Here is a 20,209-nt window from a genome sequence, read left to right as displayed (position 1 = left end):
GCTTGCAATTTATCTCTAACTTTTTTCATCACATCTTTATAGAATATCTTTTGTTTTCTTGCATGAAACACTGTAATCTGCTGGATTTCATGCACCAGTTCACTAGATACTTTCTTATACATGTAGAAAGCTCGAGTTGATTTTTGTGGGAATTTTTTTGTTGGTGCAATTTTGAGCATTGAAATAGGAAATACTCTCTATGTTTTAAAATTTTTACCACTATTATTGTATGAAGAGTTAAACTACAGTATTTTCTATACTACGGCTTTTAAATGAATGTTAGTTATTTAAATAACAAAAATTATGATTTATTGTACTTGTTTTCTGAATGAAGTTAAAAGAAAACGAATAATTGGAATTAAAGTTTGTAAAAGAATTGAGAGTTTAAATCATTTCTTAGAAATGGACAATAGGTCCACATCTATTCGATATTTTGGACTAAGTTATTAAATCGGTAAATGAATCTTGAGGAAGGATCTTCAAACGGACAGTGACTTGGTGCCAACTGCCAAGGGTTGCCAAGTTGAAAGCTTGTTTGTGAGGGGTGATGTTGTAACTAAATTGAAAAATTCCACTAAATAGAAAATTGAACCAAATATTTGGATTAATTTGATATATAATTATTAATAATCGATTATATAAACTCAAACCAAATTGATAAAATATAATATACATAATTTATAATTTTGTGTGCTTGAGCTTGATCACCAAATGGTTCAGTGCTCACAATTAGGGCTAGGCATAATATGGTTCAAACCGAAAAAACTGACCGAACCGAATCGAAGTTAATTTCGGTTTTGGTTTTTTGGTTTATTCAGTCCGGTTCAGTTTAAATTTATGAGATTTCAACAATTCGGTTCGGTTTTCGGTTTATGCAAAATTTAATTCGGTTAAACCGAAAAACCGAATTTTAACAAGCCACTTTTTTCTTGAAACATTATTATATATTCCTTGTACAATTCTTTGTAGATTTTTAATAAATTTCCTTAACAATGTATCTTAGAACACCCATTAGCACATTTTCTTGTGACAATGGGTGTTATCTTAGTAATATTAACATTGCAAATTGTGAATAAAAAAAATCTTCTTGGTTAGTGGTAGGAAGATGTGATACAACAAAGTTTGACAAGTAGGAACTACTTATAATCTCCATTCCCTCTGTCATATCTCTTGGATTGTAGAGAAGATGTTGGTTGATAAACAAGAAATACTAGTAATAGAGGACTTAAGTGAAATGTGGGGAAAAGTTCTGCCACTACATTACTTTGTATTTTGGCTGATGAAGTGATTACTATGCAATCAACAATTCTACTGTCTCACACCGAGCTCTATTAGGATTTTCTGGAATGATGAAGTATCGGCTTGATATTTAACTATGTCATTCATAAACTGACTGAATAAACCGAACCGAAATTGCAAAAACCGAATTGAACCGAAGTTATTTCAGTTCGGTTTCGATTCCCATTTTTTACAAACCAAAAATCGAAAAACTGAACCGAATTTGTAAAACCGAACCGAACTGACTGAACGCCCAGCCCTACTCACAATTTGCAGAAATTTAACTATTATAGCTTCTTAAGCTTCGAATTTTGTAGCAGTAAACCGTTAAAGAGGTTTAACGCTTGCATTCTTATACAAAACAAAGAAAGTAACTGTAAGAGTGGATCGTGGGGCGAGAACAATCGCGTACCTGTTAACAACGCAGCGAAAAAATCATTTAACTCACCACCGAAAAGTTACCCTAAGTCGAACTTCGAATCACTAGGAAACAAAGTTAATTACCACAAGCTAGATGTCTACATTATGCTTTGTGTGTTTGTTGGGATAAAATTACTAGAGAAACGTTTTCCCTGTTGAAGAAGAGACAAGAAGAACTCAAGGGGAAAAAGGAACCATTGAAGGAAATCTGATCCTTCCCTCTATTTATCACGTCACATAGTGGAAGATAACTTCCTGTAACTTCTCAACTTTATCTCTTCTAATCGGGTCGGTTTAGTCCACATGGGCGACCTGCAACCCAGACCCAAACATCCAACATCTCCCACTTCGCACATGGTGGACTTGATCAAACCAGTACCATGTGAATAACACACGTAATTCATACAGACAAATAGTTCGTGGGACCTGCGAGCATCAAGATCTATACCTATTAAGGTTTACAGGAGCTCCACGTAGGAATTCAATCACATGCGGAAAAAATTCACTACCAATATGAGGATCTTATTACTCGTAATACCCCAGACACCACTCGCTACTCTAGTAGCTAGTTATCTGATCCCTCATCCTAAAAAAAAAGAGGTGAACTCGAGTTCATGTATAACTTTATCCACAATGTCACACCCTAATTTTCGGTAGGGCGTGATGGGCACCCGACCCTTCCTTAGGGCCGAGCGAACCCGCTGACTCTCGTTATACTCATAATCATGCTGGACCCCCAAATCGTAACATGAGTGCATAATGAAAACTTTTCAGAAACAAACATGCTCTTCGTCTTTCTTAAATCAAATAAAATCTGTAACATATGAAACTTATAACACAATGCATAATAATACATCGGCTTACATAGCCGTTTGCAAAACCGACATGTACTATACACAACTCTGTCTGCAAAGTCTCTAACATAGAACCAGATGTCACAACATATATCTATACTCTGACTCGGCGGCACTCCGGAGGAAAGGGAGCTCGCCAATCCAGCTGGTACATCTTCTAGTAACATCTCCTCCTCGTCTGGGTGTACCTGCGTGGCATGAAACGCAGCCCCCGAAGAAAGGGGGTCAGTACGGAATATGTACTGAGCATGTAAAGCAGGATATATATATATAGATAGAATCATACTGGAGTACGGAGTGCAGAAAAATAGTACAGTAACCATAAATCACAAGACTTACCTTTGAAACATAATACGTGCATATCCATATCATATCCGATTTACCATGGGACTTAGAGACATGAATAAATGATCATCATATACATGTACATATAGCGTGTCCCGGCCCTCTAGTGAGGGACTCGGTGGGTCAGATCATATCACCATCATACATATACATATAGCGTGTCCCGGCCCTCTAATGAGGGACTCGGTGAATAGCGTGTCCCGGCCCTCTAATGAGGGACTCGGTAGATAGCGTGTCCCGACCCTCTAATGAGGGACTCGGTAAATAAAATCATGTCACCATCATGTCATCATATACATAGCGTGTCCCGGCCCTCTATCGAGGGACTCGGTGAATAATATAGTAGAGCAGCGCATGAAAGCATGTCCTGGCCCGGGACTCAGTGAAAGAGGTAATAATCATACGCACGAGCAGAGTAGTAAGAGATCACACACACATATATAATCACCATTACCAATTCAACAGAATAATCAAAACGAACCTTCATTTAAAAGCTAACCAATAGTCAAATCCAGTTTCTCCCGAATGTTTCTCGGGAACATATCAAATAGAACTTTAGCCATCATAGTTACGTATCAAAATCATATATACATGCAATTCCTCATTCTGATTTAACGTATAAGTAAGTGATCATACTCGGGGCCGGGGTGGTAGTCATTTTAAGTTCTTTCCAAAAGTCGTCGAATTATACAAAGGAAAGTCTCGCGGGCCCACGGATAGGTGTCAACCCAAATCCGAGCCCGCCTATGAAGGTCGGGGGATGTTATACATTATGGAACCTCCTATGAGCGTTTCGGAGCGATCCGAGCCCGTTTGTGAAAGTTACGGACGTTCGTAGTTTCAGATTCGTTTAAGAACAAAATTCTTTTGAAGACAAAACTTTTATGCAACTTTTAAAATATAGTCGTACGAAAGACATAAGAACTATAATCCGACTACATTAAGAATACAAATATCAAGAGAGAGCTAAGAATCATGGACATGCTCGGATCACCAGAGTAGAGTTACCTCGAGAATCGTGTCATAGCTTATTTACTCTAAGACATGCCAAAGAAAGGAGAGTAGCTTTACATACCTCGTTTGCTTCCTACGCTGTCAAGCTCAAGTCTCGGGCTTCCAACAATCTACAACAACGTCATTAAGCATTAACCATTAGCCGTAAACCTTAGGAATCCAATTCCACACTAACACTTAATTCCACGAAAATTTGGGCAAAGATCTCCCCCGTAAATTCAACGACCCCGAGAATTCAACTCGGCCAAATATCCAACAACAATACCAACAACCACATCAACAATATCAATAAGCAATTCCAAACGCATTCTAACATTAATAACTCCTTTCTACATAATTCGATGACATTCATGCATATTCAATTCAACTTCATACATTCAAACTAACATCAACGATCGCATATTCAAATACCAATCCAAAACCATTCAAACACCATTCAAGAACATTTCCAACAATCCGCATAATATTTCAAACAATCCAATTAATGCTCTACTCCACCCGAAACCTCAAATTTCCATGAGACCAACAACAACACATTTTCTTCCTTCCAAATTCATGAACTACATTAATAATCCATTACTTCCATAAATTCGTTAAACTATATAAAATTCCATAACAAGCCGCAAACAACTATAACTTCACTTTGAATCATTAAACTTCCATTAGCACCATAGAATCCACAACACAACAATCCAAACATACTAAATAAATTTAGTTCTTCACTTCTACATAATATCTCATTCTCACGGCCACACTACACCACACGGCTACAACTTCAACATCACAATTTCATGAACTTTATTCATTTCTACATATCACAACACACACAAACCATGCATAACATATAAAAAATGAGATTGAACCTTACCTTCTTCCACCTAGTTCTCTCTCGGCTAAGCCTTGTTCATGGCACAAAAATGGTTTGCTTGTCCCAACAACCATTCCACGTTAACGAGGGCCTTTCAATTAGTAGGAAAGCTAGGAGAACATAATTTTCCATGATCAAATTTTTGGACCTTGCTTGGCCATGCCCTTGGCCGAATGGTGCCTTTTCTTTTTCTCTCCATGTTTCTTGAAATTTCTAGGTGTGGAGATGATGAAAAATGATTCATTAGTCATCCTCCATACACTTGTATTACACAAATGTGGCCCATGGCCCACAAGTCATGTGCATGGCCGCATGGTCATTTTTTTTCATGAATTCTTAAGTTTCCAAATTTTCACTTTTAATCCCAAATTTTCATAAAATGTCTAACTTTCCATAGTTCACTTTTAACCCCAAATTCCTTAATATTCCCCTCCAACAAAATTCATAAGCAACTTATGTCTTAAAACAAAGTCGGAAAAATAGCCTTATCCATAACTTGTCGCAACCGCTTAGAATATTCCAACGTACGAAGTACGGGATATAACACACAATTACACTTGTTACCGCTATGGTAAGTGTAATGGTCGACCTGTGAATACACGTTATATTATTAATCTTAGTTGTCTTCCCTTTCTACTCGAAACTATCCATCCCAGATCAATCGTCAGAGACATACGCACGTATCGTCGAATCACTCATAGCTATCAGTGACATGCCAAAGTAGCAACATTGATCTGTACTTGAAGAAACAGTAAAAGGTCAAAGGGTATTCCAATGGAAAGTCAATATTACTTTCTGGGCCTCACACAATGAAGAAGTAGGATCCATTCCCCATTAACCCATTGGTCGCTAAGCACACGTGGTATGAAACACGTGGTACAGTGTTCTCACCTTATATTGGCGCGTGTGTCTCATTACTTTACTCATTCAAAACCGTACAAATCTTGGTCTAGACATCTCCAGATGTCTAACCCGAGTTTTCCTTTTTTAAAAGAATCCTCAAATCCAACTTCTTGAAAAACTCGCATTTTGGCTTACAAAACAAGTCATAAGGATATTGTAATCTGTTAGTGTGAGCTCTAGTCAAGACCAACCATTTTTATGAAAAGATATACATGAACTTGCTCTAATCAAGGTCTCAATTGGTCTCATCTCTGCACATTTCTCGACGTCATAGGCGGTCGCTCGTGTGAGAGAGCCGATCTCGCGACTTGTTCGACACACTTATATCCTTCACTAGGATATCATAACATGCATATAAAATACCAATACTGTCTCAATAATAATTCATTGATGAGTATACAATTATGACAAAAACATTTAACAATACATAAATATTAACATATCCTTCGCAAAGCTAGAGCTATATCACGTTACTCAAACATGTCTCTAGATATTGATTTTGTAAAAGGGTCAACTATCATCTTTGCATAGGTATGTACTGCAACGTTATTTCTTCACTTGCCATGAGGTCTCACGAATTTATATGTACTTGAAATCAATTTGTTTGGTCTTATTATGAAACTTAGGATCCTTTGTATATGCAATAGGCTCTTGACTATCACAATATAAAATTATTGAAACCCTTAGAATTTTTTGCAACATGAAAATGCTCAAAGAATCCTTAACCAAACAATTTCTTGTACTATAGATGCAAAATCCAAAAATTCAGCTTCCATAGACGAAAGGACCGTACAAGTTTATTTCTTACTTTTTGTGAAATAGTACTACCAATAAGTAAGAAAACGTAGCAGGAGGTCGATTTTCTATCGTTCCAGTTACCAGCCCAATCAGCATCTGCATAACCTCTCAGGAGTAAATCAGATCCACTATAGCATAGTGACTAATCTGAAGTTCCTTTCAGGTATCAGAAAATCCTCTTCACCGCTTTCTAATGATCTCTTCCAAGATTGGATTGATACCTTCTACCAGACCTATGACATAACAAATGTGCAAATGAGTACACATCATAGCATACATCAACCTCCTGACAACACTTGAATATGGAACTTGAGACATGTCTTTCTTTTTTTTTTTTTTTAGTCTTTGGACACATATCAAGGCTCAAAGTTTCACCTCTTTCTATAGGAGTATCCATGGGTTTGCAACTATTCATTCGAAAGCGTTCCAAATTTTTCTTTATGTATGTTTCTTGAGACAGACTCAAAAATTTCTTGGACCCATCTCTTTGGATCTTAACACCCAATATATAGTCTTTTTTACCTATGTCTTTCATGTCAAATGACTTTGACGTACCAATTACTCCAAATTATTTCCGGCTAATAAAATATCATCCACTTAAAGGGAAAGAATTACAAACATTCCATTGGACTTCTTCACATAGATGCAATGGTCTTCATCAATCATGGTGAAATCATATGAAATCACCTCTTTGTGAAATCTCAAATACCACTGCCATGAAGACTACTTCAGGCCATAAATAGATCTTTTTAATTTGCAAAATTTCTTTTCCTGGCCTTTGACAATGAAACCTACAGGTTGTTCCATGTATATTTCCTCGTTTAATTCGCCATTGAGAAAAAGCTGTCTTTACATCCATTTGGTGTAATTCTAGATCTAAACGTGCAACAATAGCCAAAAGTAACCGAATTGAGATAAACTTCACAACTGGTGAAAAGGTTTCCTCATAATCTATTCCAGCTTGTTGGGTAAAACCTTTTGCAACCAATCGTGCCTTGTATCTTTCTATTGACCCGTCCGCTTTGCATTTAACTTTGAGAACCTATTTGTTTCCAATAGCTCTATGCCCAGAAGGAAGGTTAACTAGATCCCAGACTTTGTTGGTTCTCATGGACTCCAATTCTTCTTTCATTGCTTTCATCCATTCATCTTTTCCAGGGCTTGTCAAAGCCTCAGTAACAGAATTAGGCTCATCTAATTCTGTGGGAGATACTAAGAAAACATAATCTTTAATCTCATAAGATCGTTTACGTACACCTTTTCTGGTACTCTTGCGTTGTTGAGATTCAGATTCCTCTAAAGTATTTTGGGATTTAAAACTCCCACTTGGATCAGGAACCGATCCTTGATCTATTCGACTATCAAACATGTCTGAATACATTGTCTGATCATTTGAATTCAACACTTCGTAAAGAGGCTCTCCTTCCTTTATTTTGCCCTTTTTTTTTGGAAAATCATTTTTTTTAGAAAACTGACGTCTCGTGATTCAATTTCAGTAATACTTCCATCTTCTAATTCACCAATGGACACATACCCTTTGGAGTATCTTATAAAGATACATTTCTTTCCCTTTGGACTCAATTTTCCAAACTTTCCAAAAACGATCTTTTACATATACAGCACAACACTAAGGTCGTTGATCATTCATGTTCGGTTTATGACCAGTCCATAGCGCATAGGGAGTGGAACTAACTGATTTAGATGGCACTTTATTTAGTATGTAGGCTGCAGTCAATAATGCATCTCCCCAGAAGGAGATAGATAAATTTGCCTGCGCCATCGTGGATATTGTCATGTCCAATAATGTTTTATTCATCCTTTCTGCTACACCATTCTGTTGAGGTGTGTAAGGAGTAGTTAACTGTCTGATAATGCCTTTTTCATTACATAATTCTTCAAACTATTTTGATAAATATTCATGACCTCCATCGGTTCTTAAAGTCTTTACACTTTTCACTACTAAAAAACTGGCAAAATTCGACGGACAAAAAATCGACGGACTGCCTCACTTTGAAAAACCGATGGAAAACCGACTCCGTGCGTCGGTTTTGTGTATTTCTAATGTTTTTTTATTTTTTCAATTAAAAAACCGACGGACAACGTCGGTTTTTTCCGCAAAATTTTGAAATTATAAATTCGCAAAACAAAACCGACGTCCCACGTCGGTTTTATTAAAAAAAAATTAATAATAATTAATATAAAAAAGACGGACTACGTCGGTTTTATTTTTAAAAATATTTTAAATAATATGCCATTCAATTTTTTTGTTTTTTAAAATAATAAACAATTTTTTTTTAGGAAACCGACGGACAGGGTCGGTTTCCTCTTTTTTTTTTTAAATTTTTGGGTCAAATCTGGTCAAATGTGCGGGAAAAACCGACGGACAGGGTCGGTTTTATCCGTCGGTTTTTCTTTAAATTCATAGCAGACGGGTTTCATACTCATTTTTGCTCCCTCTTCCAAATTAAAACCCCCATTCCCCCAAACCCTACCCCCCCCCCCCCCCCCGCCGCCGTAGCCGACATTTTTCGGCCGCCACGCCGCCGGGCACGGGCAGCCCGTTCCCACCTACCGCAAACCCATTTTGAAGTTAATAAATTGAGGTTAGTTTCTCTTAAATTAGGGCATTTAAAATTCTTTTAATTTTAGTTTTATTTGTAGATTTTAGGCCTAATGCTAGTCTATTTAGCTTTGTTAAACATCATTTGCAATGTTATTAATGTTGAATTTGTGAAAAAAATGTAAACTTTATTTGACTAATTTAGTTGTCATTTTTTTTTTGCTTGAGATTGTGCTATATTTCATGTTCTTTGTCAATGTATTTGTGTTAGCTTAATTATCATTCTTTGTAATATTATTGATGTTGAATATGTGCAAACATGTATACTTTAATTATTTGACTAGTCTTTTTTTTTTTTTTTGGATTGTGCTTTTGTTAGAATTCCATAAGTTATAGAATTGTTATTGATCATTCTAAAGTTAAAATTGGTTGGAATTGTACTTTTCAAAGTTAGAATTGTTAAGTTATAGTATTTCTATAACATCAATACTAAAATGTAGATTTTATTTCTCTAGATTTACTTTTCAATTTTTAGAATTGGTTGGAATTGTGCTTTTTAAAGTTAGAATTATTAAGTTATGTTAGAATTATTAAGTTATAATATTTCTATAACCTCAAAACTAATATGTAGACTTTATTTGACTAGATTTACTTTTTAATTTTTAGAATTAAAGTTAGAATCCATAAGTTATTAAGTTAGAATTGTTATTGAGAATTCAAAGTTAGAATTGGTTGAGATTGTGTTTTTCAAAGTTAGAATTGTTAAGTTATAGTATTTCTATAACCTCAATACTAAAATGTAGATTTTATTTCTCTAGATTTACTTTTCAATTTTTCAGCAATTGATTGGAATTGTGCTTTTTAAAGTTAGAATTATTAAGTTATGTTAGAATTATTAAGTTATAATATTTCTATAACCTCAAAACTAATATGTAGACTTTATTTGACTAGATTTACTTTTTAATTTTTAGAATTAAAGTTAGAATCCATAAGTTATTAAGTTAGAATTGTTATTGAGAATTCAAAGTTAGAATTGGTTGAGATTGTGCTTTTCAAAGTTAGAATTGTTAAGTTATAGTATTTCTATAACCTCAATACTAAAATGTAGATTTTATTTCTCTAGATTTACTTTTCAATTTTCGAATTGATTGGAATTGTGCTTTTTAAAGTTAGAATTATTAAGTTATGTTAGAATTATTAAGTTATAATATTTCTATAACCTCAAAACTAATATGTAGACTTTATTTGACTAGATTTACTTTTTAATTTTTAGAATTAAAGTTAGAATCCATAAGTTATTAAGTTAGAATTGTTATTGAGAATTCAAAGTTAGAATTGGTTGAGATTGTGCTTTTCAAAGTTAGAATTGTTAAGTTATAGTATTTTTATAACCTCAATACTAAAATGTAGATTTTATTTCTCTAGATTTACTTTTTAATTTTTAGAATTGGTTGGAATTGTGCTTTTCAAAGTTAGAATTATTAAGTTATGTTAGAATTATTAAGTTATAATATTTCTATAACCTCAAAACTAAAATGTAGACTTTATTTGACTAGATTTACTTTTTAATTTTTAGAATTAAAGTTAGAATCCATAAGTTATTAAAGTTAGAATTGTTATTGAGAATTCAAAGTTAGAATTGGTTGGGATTGTGTTTTTCAAAGTTAGAATTGTTAAGTTATAGTATTTCTATAACCTCAATACTAAAATGTAGATTTTATTTCTCTAAATTTACTTTTCAATTTTTAGAATTGATTGGAATTGTGCTTTTCAAAGTTAGAATTATTAAGTTATGTTAGAATTATTAAGTTATAATATTTTTATAACCTCAAAACTAAAATGTAGACTTTATTTGACTAGATTTACTTTTCAATTTTTAGAATTAAAGTTAGAATCCATAAGTTATTAAAGTTAGAATTGTTATTGAGAATTCAAAGTTAGATTTGGTTGGAATTGTGTTTTTCAAAGTTAGAATTGTCAAGTTATAGTATTTCTATAACCTCAATACTAAAATGTAGATTTTATTTCTCTAGATTTACTTTTCAATTTTTAGAATTGGTTGGAATTGTGCTTTTCAAAGTTAGAATTATTAAGTTATGTTAGAATTATTAAGTTAAAACTAGTTAATGGTACTTTTGGTTGGACATTTAAATATTTCTGAACTTTGAAGGTCTATTTAGATCGTATTTGATGTGTTTAGATAGTGTTTGATGTGTTTTACTATTACTTAGGGTGATTTTATGTGTTGTAGCTCTTTTTAAAATTGATTTGAAGCATTTTAATGCTAGTTTTGAGTCGCTTTTTATGCGGATTTACGTAGGTGTGGTTTTGAAAATGCGAAGTTGAATGCGGAAATTTTCCGGAAAACCGACGCGATCGTCGGTTTTTTAAATTAATTTTGGAAATTTTCCGGAAAATCGACTCGGTCCGTCGGTTTTACGGAAAATAATTCTCAAATTTTATAAAAAAAACCGACGTCTTTTGTGTCGATTTTTGTATTTAAAATAAAAAAAATTTAATAAAAAACCGACGTCGTGCGTCGGTTTTCTCCATAAAATATTTTTTTTATATATAACATAATAAATCGAAATTAAAAAAAAACCGACTAAATCCCTCGGTTTTTTAATTTTTTTTTAATTATTGTATAAAATCAGACGGACCACGTAACCGACGCGATCCGTCGGAAAAAACCGACGTGGTCCGTCGGTTTTCAAAAAGGCTATGTAAACCGACGGACGTAAAGGTCGGTTTCCCATCGATTTCATTGAAAAAACCGACGCGATCCGTCGGTTTAAATCGTCGGTTTTTCCTGTTTTTTTAGTAGTGTTTATCTAATTAATTCTCAACTTCATTCATATATCTTCTAAAGCATTCAAGTGCTTCAGATTTGTGAGAAATCAAATAGACGTAACCGAAGAGTGTGAAATCATCAATAAACGCAATGAAATACATAGCACCAGACCTTTCCCTCATATTCATTTGATCACAGATATCAGAATGGATTAATTGCAATGAGAAGTCAGCTCTCTTAGCCTTCCCAAATGGTTTACATGTAATCTTTCTTACAAGATAATGTTCACAAGTTGGCATGTCTATTTTGGAAAATGAACCCAAGTGTCCTGCCTTAGCTAACCAATTCATTCTATCTTACTCAATGTGACCCAATCTTGCATGCCATGTAATAACAACAACATCGTTGTTACTCGAAGAGCATGTCATAATGTGCTAGTCCACATAATAGTCATAAGTGAAGGATTACAATTTACACTAAGAAACCATCATAAAGGTGTCCAGAACCACAGAAGACATTTTCTAGAGTAATTTTCACAATATTATTGCTAAAAAGAAACCTAACACAAGGAGAACAAACAACGACGATTCTTTGGGGGGGGGGGGGGGGTGCAATCTTTATCTTTCTTCTTGTAATGCTACTTTTCCTTGTTGGAATTCAGTAGGTTTCTTTCCTTCGAGGATCCATCTTCAGTCTCCTTGACCCCTTTTTAAGTTTCTTGCGCTTGAAGCCTATAAATTTTTATACCATTTGATTTGCCACATAAGGACTTAGAATTGGTTTAGTAGCACCCAGCCACTCATCTTCAAGCTCCACATGATGGACAACAATATTGTTTTGATGTCATCATTATGAGTCAAGTTAACCTTTCTCAACTATTGGGATGAGATTGGATCACTGCCTACACTTACTACTCATCCAATAGAACATGACCAACATTTTTAAGTTGAATAATAATTCCAGACATCACCCTTTAGTGTTGCTTAACACGATGAGCAATTCACTTATTCTACGTGCCAAACTTGGTTGTCAACTGTCTGAAGCGAGTCAAAATTATAGTGCCATATATATATCGTATAAGTGTGCCTACATGGAATGAGTAGTAGAATATATTTCACATCAGAGATGAGATCATCAACAACTGAACTTATGATAATTCCACATGTAAGTATCAAGATCTCTCCTATATTAGGCAGGGTTACCATCCTCTAGGTGATACATCACGAGGTTTACACTCTTTAAAGCACATGCTTTCAAATACAAACCATATCTTACTTCCATGTATCATGATTTTTGCCGTTTGACTTATCACCTTTATTCAGATCAGCTATTATACTCTTTTGAAGTCATAGTCTTTTATGAGAGACAATCATGCAAGTAAGACTCATCAATTATGCATGTGATATACATACTCAGGCAAATCAATTCCCATAATGACTTCACATTTAGTGTAGAATAGAAAGGTCATTTAATTTCCAATCATCATCTACTATTCAAATGATTAATCAAAAATGGAAATCATTTCTTAGTATGTATCAAATTAATTTCTTGACTAGAATCATACAGATTCTTTAAGTCTCACCCTCTTACATATACTCTGTTATACATGTCAATGAGTAGAAAATATAACAGAAGAGACAAACAACACATATTCATCAAAATAATTCTCAATTCTTTAGCCAAAGTCTTAGCCAACTTGTCTATAGGAGAAGATTGATAAAAATAAGGTATTGGACACGTCATTAGAATCCAATGTTTTTTTCTTATGCTTAGCTTCAATGTCCTTTTTCTTTTCACCTCCCACTTGGCTTCAAGCTCCAGAGTATATAATAAAAAATGACTAATCTGGACCATACACATGATGAATATTATCCAATCCTTCACCGCCAATACTCTAGGAGAGAATCCTCCAATATGGTTAAAAATGACGCAATATTCAACCCATAAATAATGAGTTATCAGTTCTGCAAATTTTGCCCCGAATAGGCAAAGACGTACTAGTACAGTAGCAGAATTCCTCATATTTTCTTCTCCCCTCCCTATGACAATCTATTCATCCTTAAAGATTCTTTTCACCGTCCCCCGAACTTTAAGTCAGACTGTTTCAGAATCAATTATGATTACTGATAATGGTCTTTCGTTGACCAACTCTTCCACCATTGTTCCCTAGCTCGACTTTTAGTACTATCACTAGTTGGAGTACTTTGAGCTCGTTCCCCTCTAACCATTTTTGGAATAAGACAAAAAGAAACAACAGGAACGATTTTCATAACCATTCAATGAGACAACATATCTCATAAAGATTCATAGAAGACTCTCAGTATAAGAATAAAGACTCAACTTAGTTTCTTCACTTAAGAAACAAGGATTTGTTTATAGAACAAATTCTCAAAAAACACATATATTCATATTCTTAGCAAAGTGCTTCGACAGAACAATGTAAAGTCTAAATTTTTTCTACCACATTTATTTTACTTAGAGTCAAGGAAGCACTGTATCAAATTCTGTTTGGAATCAAACAACAAAACTAAATCTATTTAATGATGCAAAATCATAATAGAAAAAAAAATTACAGAATCGGTCTCATTTGGATTATTCATTGTCAAGTTGTTATTCTTGAATCAAGTGCAAAAGGACAAATCTATATCTGCCTTTACCATACATCAAAGTCAAACTTTGGTTACATTTCAAAAATCCATAAATCCAAAAATAAGAATTGCACTGTAAGTGCCATTACCATGGACCCTTAAACTTCCTTTTTTTTTTTTTTTTTTTTGAATTATTGGTAAAAGGAATGATTCAATTATTGTAAAGATATGTCCACTCATGGACTAGCAATAATACTTCATAGTCAAAGTAAAACTTGTTTTCTCTTCACATTAGTATAAAAAAAAGAAATTGAACCTTATAGAAACGCTATACTCTCCAAATTCTTTACGGCATAGTGTTATCTGGTCACACAATTACCAAGCCATGATATCTAACTAATGAAAAAATTCATAGTTATTTGCAAATGGCATCATAATTCATGGTTGTAGCAAATTTTGCACAAAAGTTCATGGTAAAAACATATATCTATTTAGTGGCAGACGTAACTACAAAGCAAATTACGTACTCTCTTTGAATTGATGTCGAATCCCTTGCGTATTTAATTAAAGCCGAGTAATTAAAGTTCCCCAACATTTTTTCCTTTTAAGATAAGTATCAACGAAGAGAACCCTTCTAATCAGGAAACACCATAAGGGTAAGGATAGTATTTGCACAAATTACGAACATCCAGTTCGTTCAAACTCTCTGTTAATCAATGGTGTAACAAAACTAACACTGAGTAAATTCAATTGCGTGTTCATATTAACAGAATGCACTTCAACCGGGCTCTGATACCATTGTAAGAGGAAATCATAAGGCGAGAACAATCGCATACCTGTTAACAACGCAGCGAAAAAATCGTTGAACTCACCACCGAAAAGTTACCCTAAGTCGAACTTCAAATCACTAGGAAACGAAGTTAATTACCACAATCTAGATGTCTCCATTGTGCTTTGTGTGTTTGTTGGGAGAAAATAACTAGAGAAATGTTTTCTCTGTTGAAGAAGAGACAAGAGGCATTCAAGGGGAAAAAGGAACGATTGAAGAAAATCTGATCCTTCCCTCTATTTATCACGTCACATAGTGGAAGATAACTTCCTGTAACTTCTCAACTTTATCTCCTCTAACCGGGTCGGTTTAGTCCACATGGGCGACCCGCAACCCAGACCCAAATATCTAACAGTAACAATGACATACAAATATTAATTTTCATCCAAAGACATCTAATTACATAACATCAACACATTACAAATGCTGCCAAACAAAAGGAACATGAAAACAATAAGCAATTAACAACTACAACCCAATATTCTCATTGTCACTTGATCATCTAAGTTGCGATGAATCCAACGAATCAACACCACAACATAACAATCACAGTTTGAACACTCTTAAATTTTATTCAACTTTTCTATAGGTCCAATATTACTGTTGAGGTGTATGACCATCGCATTTAAAAGCTTAAACTATTAGAGAGAATATACTTTTATTATTTAATTATATTCTTAACACTCCCCTTCACGTGGGGCCTGATTCATTTTTTCCATAGGCCAAATTCGTGATAATTCTTTTTGATAACGAGTGGCGGTGAGATTCAATTTTAGGACATGTGTCTGCTCTGATACCATGTTGAAGTGTATAACATTTCATCTAAAATCTTAAGGTGTGATAGCACACTTTTATTATTTAATTATATTCTCAATAATCTCGAACTAGAGAATTCTCAGAATCAACAACCTTTTTCGTCAAAACATTCCATTCAAGTTGAAGAATATCATTTCCTTTCAAGTTTTCTATCCCTCCAACATCACCTACCAAAAAAAATTCTCAAGATCAAGCACCTTTATCTTCAACCATTTCTTATTGAAGACATCAATTTACTTCTTTAAACTACAAATGAGTTTTAAAACTCTAGGATAAATCTTACTATCGTCTAATTCTCAATAACCACACTTTTTATCCCGCCCAAAACATAATTACCCCCAATTGTCCATCATAATTGTGCAAAAATTAAAAAACAAAACTTACATTAAGCTTTGAACACTTGGAAAACCATCACCCGCATTCGATGGAGTCCAAGCCGTTAAATGGCTCACAACAATAGCGTAATGATAGTTCCTCCTCGACTCATATGAAGCGGGAGGGGGGGGGGGGGTGCGGGGGGTTAGTCTTTAAAGAGATGCAAATCAGCAATTAAAGATGAATTATTCTCAATCTAAGGTCTGTTAGTAAATAAGGGCATTTGCAATTGAACATTTTAATGGCAAGGATCCAAGTGAGCCAAATTTTAATAGAGAGCAATCTTAGATCTTTTTGCAAAGTATAAGGATAAATTTGAACCTTTTTCCCTTTTTATTCAGCTAATAGATCAAAATCTCCTAAACTATCACGTCTTTACTAATTTCATACTTATCTATGTCTTGTTTGTGTTACTCCCGAACTATAGCATTCAAGTGCTAAAGCCTCTCTGATCATTATATGATATGTACGTGTGTTCACTCTCCCAAAAAGCTTTGGAAAAGTGTCGTATTACATGTGTTTAAGGAGGTATTAACATACACTTTGTCACCTGTCAAGCCAAGGGTTTTAGCATTTGAAAGTCATAGTTCGGAGAAGTAACATAAACAAGATATAGTTTAAGTATGAAGACTGTCTACAATAGACCCTTGTGGTCCGGCCCTTCTCCGGATCCCGCACATAATTTTGTTTTAGTACACCACAGTTGTCATTTGTTTTGACTAATAAAAATAGAATAGTTTAGGGAGTTTTTGATCCATTATCTCTTTTTAAATTTTTAACCCATACCCAGAAATGCCTCGTGCAAAAGTTGTGAGAACCATCTTATGTAAGCATATATGTCCCATACTACGATAATGTCCAAAAATTTGAGTGACCCAACCACTGAGGATTGATGTTGTACCTATCACAAACTGATCATTAACATAAAATGCCTCAAGGTTAATAATCATGGTGAGTGATATTAATGTGCCGCGGATTTGTGGTACATTCAACGCCTTTTTACTATAAATTTTGGTTGTTTTCAAGTAAGTCTGGTTCATGTTAATATGTTTTTGTTGTGTTTTAGGAAGACGATGGCCCAAAAGCAAAAACAAAGAACAAAGGAAAAATTGGCCAGAAATGAAGAATCGACGGTCCGTCGACCAGTCGACGGACCGTCCTTTGAAGCGTCGATAAGCTCGATTTTCCAGTGATGGCCTTAGTTAAAGAAAACAAAGGACGGAGCTATCGACGAAGCGTCGAACTGATCGATGCTTCGTTGTTTGTGTCGTTGAACAAGATTTGTCAACAAAAAGAGAGAAAGACGGAATACTCGACGGAGCGTCGAACTGGTCGACGGCACCGTCGAATGGATCACATCACTGAAGAAATAAAGGACGGAGGAATCGATGGATCGTCGAACGATCGATGGATCGTCGAACGATCGACGGTCGGTCGATCTTGCTATCAGGGGCAATTTTGTCAGTCGTTGCTGTGCGTTTTTTGGGCCTATTTAAAGAACATTTTAGGTTATTTTTGGCAGCCAGTTTTTATTGCACACGTGCACAAAGTTCCATTGCTGGGTGAGCATTGATTACTCCACTTTTGGAGCTTAGTGAAGACAATAAGATTCCATTTTTCATCATCTTTATCACACTTTGTAAGCTTTATGTCTCTATTATTGCTTACTACTTTTGTGATCATTATGTGTGAGTAGTTTCTTTAATCAAAGTTGTGGACCCAAATGATGGGTGTTATGTAATGGGTGTCTAACATTATATATATATATATATATAATGGGTTGTGATGTGTTTTATTATTTCTCATATTCATTGTTAGTTAGTGGTTGCAAACACTTGCTTATGCACAAACCCTAGTTTGTTTGGAAAGATGAACTAGGGTGTGAGTTGAAATAATATAACAAGGACTCGGGGCGCTAACCCTCGTTTAATGAACTCACTTAGGGATAAGATGAGTTCTACTTGGCATATTTAATCGGTCTTACTTGCAACTTTTCTACATTTGGGAAAATCATGAAAAGAAATACTTTCTAACTATTGGAAAATATTAGGAAGTGCATTAGAGATTAAGTGCATACAAAACCCGACCCATTAGAAATATATCATATTGATACCCATAGCATAACATCTAATCACAGCGGGGACACAACTTTGGTTCTTTTAATCCAAACAAATTCCAAATACTTCAAAATAGCGAATACAAACCAAACCTCTCCTCTACACTATTCGGAATAAAATTAAAGTTTCTAGAGATTAGTTACATAAATAATTAGTACCTTTTTCTCTCCATATTCCCTGTGGGATTCGACCCCAACCTTGTTTGGGTTACTATATTTGACAACGTCCGCTTTACGCCATTAATAGGTGTAATTTGAGCGTATCAAATTTTGGCGCCGTTGCCGGGGAATACGGTTTTGAAATTACTGATTGTTGTGTACTTTTCTTTAAAACTTTTTCTATTCCATCAAACCTTGTTTGCTGTTTTGGTAAACCAGGTGAACATGGAAGGAAGACATAATCGAAATCAAGGAAACCAAGGTGGGCTCCGGTAAACCCACTGCCCTACAAGGAGGAGAAGATGAGAATATATTTGCGGAATTCATCAATGAAGCTGATTATGCTCCTGTGGACAATCCCTCCTAGGACTGGAAATGCTACTTTCAAAATTGATAGTTCTATCTATCAGCTGCTGAAACTTGAAGGTTATTTCCGAAATTCTTCGGAGGACTGTCCACTCCGACATTTGAAGAACTTCCTGCACGTGTGTGCTCAACAATCCCAAGGTGCTGTTTCTGCTGATGCACTTCGGTTACGGGTCTTTAAATATTCCTTGGTTGGCCAAGCAAGGAATGGTATGAAAAAGCTTCCCGACAATTCTATTCACACACGGAGCGAGTTAGCCAATACATTTTTGAAGAAGTGGTTTTCACCGAGCAAAAGGTCAACTTCGAGATAAGATCTTTGAGTTCAAACAACTTCCGGGGGAACAATTATATTCGGCATGGGAGCGTTTCAAGTACTATCTAGCTCAATCTCCAACTCACGGGTTTTCGGATGCTATTCTCACCGAGAAGTTCTACAAGGGGTTAGATACAATGAATCAAATTGCCACAATCTTGCATTTGAGGGATGCTTCATGGACAAGTCATTTGTTAACATCACCAGTTGCTCGATAAGCTCACCACCCATAATCAAGCTTGGCACTCAAATGATAGTGAAATCTTGTCATATGGTAGTCCTCTCCGTTACCGCGGTGGCCAAGAAAATCATGAGCGAGATCATGCTTTTGCTCAATTGCAAACCACCGTGGATTTGCTATCAAAGAGGCTTGCGAAGACGCCAAGAGTGTAAATGTTGTTGAAGAAATGCCATCTCATGCTCCCGGATTATACCAAGTCTCAGAGGAAACTTATCTAGAGGGGCCGCCACAACGTGAGGATGCTAATTATATCGATAACTCTCAAGGGGGTTATCAAAAGCAATGAGACCCCAACAACAAAGCAATCAATATGGCCGAAATGAATATGGTGGTTCGGACAGGAGGGATTACAACAACAACAATTATGGTAATCGGAATTCCAATGCCTATGTTCCACCAAAGGGCCATTCTTCAACTCTCAAAATTGGCGAGAGGGTCCTTCCAATGATCAAGGGACCTCTCGAATGGAATCTATGCTTGAAAAGATCTTGGACAACCAAAATAAGAGTGACAAGAAGATGGAAAATTTGACCAAAGTGGTGGCTCTCACACGCTTCGATTCAAAAACTTGA

At 35.1% G+C, this 20,209-nt stretch overlaps 1 non-coding gene across 1 annotated transcript; it reads right to left on the bottom strand.

Moving 5' to 3' along the window:
- Positions 1-19,381: 19,381 nt before the first annotated feature.
- LOC132069066 (small nucleolar RNA R71) lies at positions 19,382-19,487 on the bottom strand. Its single transcript, XR_009417635.1, has one exon. It is a non-coding gene; the product is annotated as a small nucleolar RNA R71 (small nucleolar RNA).
- Between the last annotated feature and the right edge of the window lie 722 nt (positions 19,488-20,209).

The sequence above is a fragment of the Lycium ferocissimum genome, chromosome 8 (assembly GCF_029784015.1).
Source record: "Lycium ferocissimum isolate CSIRO_LF1 chromosome 8, AGI_CSIRO_Lferr_CH_V1, whole genome shotgun sequence".
Taxonomy (NCBI): Eukaryota; Viridiplantae; Streptophyta; class Magnoliopsida; order Solanales; family Solanaceae; genus Lycium; species Lycium ferocissimum.
Note: the sequence above shows the minus strand (reverse complement) of the source record. Positions and strands in the feature narration are given on the sequence as shown.